Genomic DNA, 4,413 nt, shown 5'->3' on the forward strand with positions numbered 1-4,413 from the left:
ACTGAAAGATGTGCCTGCAATAGGTGGATAGAGACAGAAGAAGCCTTTTTTGTTGGGAGAATTTATGTTAGAAAAAACACTTTCATGCCATTGTACACCTCCTCTTGCTGGCTGATCTCCAAGGTCTGCCACCAGAAGAATCCACCAGCAGAACTTCTTTGCTAGCTAAGATCTGCCAGTAGAAGTAACCAAACAGACAGATAAGGGTGAGTAAGAAGCCTAGTTATGACAAACCTTCTCCATTCTGGGGACAGAGCTGCTATGTAGTTAACAATATAGACAAAAGCAAGGACAGTCCTAAGTAGCTGCCAACATCTCTCAGCTGGGAGGGGTTTGGATTCAGTCCCAGATTTACCTTGCTTATAGTCAACTCAGCTGCCCCTTGCCCTTCTTGACTGTTAGAATTGAGATCACTGATCTATTTCATGGTGTTTTCTTCCTAGGGCTTTCCCAATCATTGTGCACCAGAAAACCATAGGGAACCCCCCCATGTCTAGTGGTAAAACTATTTGGTTACAAAACCAACCTTGAATTTTGGGAATGGTGTGAGTGACTGCATAGTACATCTGCTGCAGGTACTGCAAGATTTGTGGAAGTGCTGAATTTGATAACACAGGAACTTCATGTGTTCTCAAGATCATTTCAGTTCTAACGATCTTTTTCTGTGGGGGGGAGGGGAGTCTCTCATGTTTGTGACCTGGTGAACCTGAACTTCCTGAGGAAGCTGAAACATACCCCTCACAGAGATGTGTTGGGGTGAATAATTAGCCTTACTAACCATATAAAGAATAATATGGTAAGAGGAATTCCATTATCTGTTATATTTTTGTTCAGCAATGCTGAAAGAGGTTACATATGGTCACCAAATTCTTCCTAATGGAGTATGAATATTCTAAGTTTAATTACAGCGATTTGAGGAATTCTGGCTTTGTGAATTCTCATTCAAAATACTGTAACTTAATTTGATTTACAACCGCTGGAATAATATGCAGTTCAGAATGTATTCATCTACCTGATTTTGTACTTTCTGAATGTTACTTCCAATTCACTTCTTAACTCAAATGAAATATACCAAAATACATTATGAAATGTGTGTATAATTTGTGTGTGTGTGTGTGTGTGTGTGTGTGTGTGTGTGTGTGTGTGTGTGTGTGTGTATTTTGAAGCAAAATCTATTTACCTATTTATTTTGAAACAAAATCTATTTACATATTTAAATACAAATTGAATGTTTGTGCAGAGGGGTTGAAATATAACTATAAATACAAACTCAAATGTGCAAGTGGCACAAAATCAGAATGTGGAAAAATTACTTTGGGGGACTGTTGCTTCCAGAATCTGCCACTTAGCAGGATTCTGGCCACAGGATTCTGAGAATGTGCTTGAAAGTTCTACTCAAAACTCCCTTCCAAGCTGGGTAAATCTGTTAATTTTGCTTTCTCCCCAGTTTGTACTTTTATTATAAGTTCTTCAAACAACAACAAAGCAAGTAAAATTCACGCCTATACCTTGACTGATTTGTCCATCACTGTTGTGTAGAGATGGATGTAGATGCCATGTGTTCCAGTTTATTTAATATCAGTCAATATTTAAATATTTTTGCCACTAAACTTCCCTGACAGATATTATGGGAGTGGTTTAAAGTAAACTGATGAAAGGGAAGACCAAGAAATCTTAAAACACATGATGTGCAGAAAGCTAGTACACTTTGGTCATGCAATAAGAAATGGAAAGTAAATACTGTTACAACTGATCATCCAGAGTGAAATAAAATGGGAAAAGAGGTAAAGAAAGGAGAACATAATGGCTGAAGAATCTGCAAGACGGTTTTGGAGCATCTTTCATCCAAAGTCCAAAGTGGCATATTGAAACTCAGCCTCTAGAAAGAAAGAGAGAGGGAGATTTGGTATTATGCTCCTATTTAATAAGCGTACAATATTCATCAAAGTACACGAAGTTTTCCTCTATGGCAGAGAATGTTGATGAATTTATTTTCACTGAAATGGAACCTAAGAATCCAAGCCAAACTTTTGTAGGGGTCATTGGAAATACCATGCTGTTTGACCTACACTTTTGTTTTTCAGGAACAGGCAGAGGAGCAGGAGAAGGAGGAGACATTGCAAATAGCAAAGCCAGATTTTTTTGAAGTCTCAGAGAACAAATGAATGACAGAAAAAACAGAGGAAGCTAGGAACAAATGAAACAGCTGCTATAACTGCAAGAAGCTGGATTTGCTTTTTGAGAAAAGTGAATGAAACCAATTACCTGCTGGAGTCTTCAAGCTGTAAAGTGGTGCGATGATTTTTCTGACACACGTGTTCTTTGTAAACCACAGGATGATGACTCTGATTCAGTGACAGGCTTCCTGAAGAGAGTCTGTTTTTTGCAGGGATACAAAATCTCTAAAGAGGTCATAAACGTGCCTCATGGAGATTGCATGCCCTGTGCATGTGGGATGAAGCCTGTGCTCATTCCTCCCCCCCCCCCAAATGATGTAAATGATTGGAAATGGCTACTCATTTAGCCATTTCTGCAGCCAGATTTCTAACTGGAGCTTGTTACAGAGAACATATAACCCACCTGTAACAGCAGGTCCACCAGCTGCCTCTCTGTTTCTGGCCCAATTCAAAGTGCTGGTTCTAACCTATAACCTGTTTCCAGCCCAATTCAAAGTGCTGGTTCTAACCTTGGACCCAAGCCCTAAATGGCTTGGGTCCAAGCTATCTCAAAGTCCGCATCTCCTTCTGTGAGCCTGTTGAGGAATTAAGATCATCAGGAAAGGCCTTTCTCTCAGTCCCGGCACTTTCACAGATGCACTTGATGCGTACATGGGAGAGATCCTTTTCTGTTGCCCTGTCCCACAGGAAACAGGGCTGGCTCCATCTTTACTGTCCTTCCGCAAGCAGGCAAAGACCTTTCTCTTCAGACAGCCTTTCCTTAGTGCCTGGCAGTCTGATAGGGGTGTTACTCTAAAAGAAATGGATTGTTGTGCTGAGTTGTTTTTAAATGCGTTTTTGCTACTGATTTTATTAACCATATAATATATTTGTATAATGGTTAATTCTTTTTAAATCTTTGTATTGTCACTGCTTTTAGCTTTTAAATATTGTACTTTAATTGTTGTAAGCTGCCTAGGGTCCTTTTAAGGAGAAAGGTGGGCTAAAATATTTTAAATAAAAGAAATAAGAAACCTTAATTGGGATGCACTGGTATATTCCAGGAAAAGAACACTTTGAATAAATTATTGTCTTTTTCTTAAAGAGTAGCCATTTCTGGTATGCTGTTCTAGTTGTATGTTCTCTAGACCAAATAATGGTACCCTGTTTCCTCAAAAATAACCCCTAACCTGAAAATAAGCCCTAGTATGATTTTTCAGGATGGTCGTAATATAAGCCCTACCCAAAAAATAAGCCCCTGTTAAGTGAAACCCCATCCTCCACCATTGTGCATCATTGTGCAGCAACCAGAAGAATATGACATGACTGTATTTGAATAAATGTAGATTGCTGCAAATAATAATAATAAATCCCCTGAAAATAAACCGTAATGTGTTATTTGGAGCAAAAATTAATATAAGACCCTGTCTTTTTTTTCAGGGAAACCTGGTACAGTAGATCTAACTACCATTGGCCACCTCCTGGGAAGGGCAAAGAGTGTGTGTGTGTGTGTGTGTGTGTGTTTGTGTGTGTGTGTGTGTGTGTGTGTGTGTGTGTGTGTGTGTGTGTGTGTGTGTGTGTGTGTGTGTGTGTGTGTGTGTGTGTGAGAGAGAGAGAGAGAGAGAGAGAGAGAGAGAGAGAGAACAGCAGAAAAGTAAAAAGAAACATGAAATGGGCTCAAATTACAGGAAGCCAGATTTCGGCTGAATATCAGGAAAAACTTACTAACTGTTAGAGCAGTGAGATAAAAAAAAGGTAAAGGTTCCCCTTGACAATTTTGTCCAGTCGTGCCCAACTCTAGGTGGCGGTGCTCATTTCTGTTTCCAACCCATAGAACTAGCGTTTGTCCGCAGACAATCCTCCGTGGTCACGTGGCTAGCGTGACTAGACACGGAACGCAGTTTACCTTCCCACCAAGGTGGTGCCTATTTATCTATTAGAATTTTTGCATGCTTTCGAACCGCTAGGTTGGCAGGAGCTGGGACAAGCAATGGGAGCTCACTCCGTCGCTTGGATTCAATCTTACGACTGCAGGTCTTCTGACCTTGCAGCACAGAGGCTTCTGCGGTTTAACCCGCAGCCAATTACTTCGGGAGTTGGTGAGTGCTCCAACACTGGAAGCATTCAAGGAAAACTTAGACAACCACTTGGCAGATATCCTTTGATTTTATTCCTGTACTGAACAGGGGGTTGGATTTGATGGCCTTGTAGGCCCCTTCCAACTTCACTGTTCTATGATTTTAAATATGATCATATC

General features: G+C 40.3%; 1 long non-coding RNA gene across 1 annotated transcript; it reads right to left on the reverse strand.

The window, feature by feature from the left end:
• Window positions 1-1,317: 1,317 nt before the first annotated feature.
• LOC144585793 (uncharacterized) lies at window positions 1,318-3,280 on the reverse strand. Its single transcript, XR_013540348.1, has 2 exons — window positions 2,266-3,280; window positions 1,318-1,879 (listed from the first exon to the last, which is right to left on the reverse strand). It is a non-coding gene; the product is annotated as an uncharacterized LOC144585793 (long non-coding RNA).
• Window positions 3,281-4,413: the final 1,133 nt, after the last annotated feature.

Source organism: Pogona vitticeps, chromosome 1 (assembly GCF_051106095.1).
Source record: "Pogona vitticeps strain Pit_001003342236 chromosome 1, PviZW2.1, whole genome shotgun sequence".
Classification (NCBI taxonomy): domain Eukaryota; kingdom Metazoa; phylum Chordata; class Lepidosauria; order Squamata; family Agamidae; genus Pogona; species Pogona vitticeps.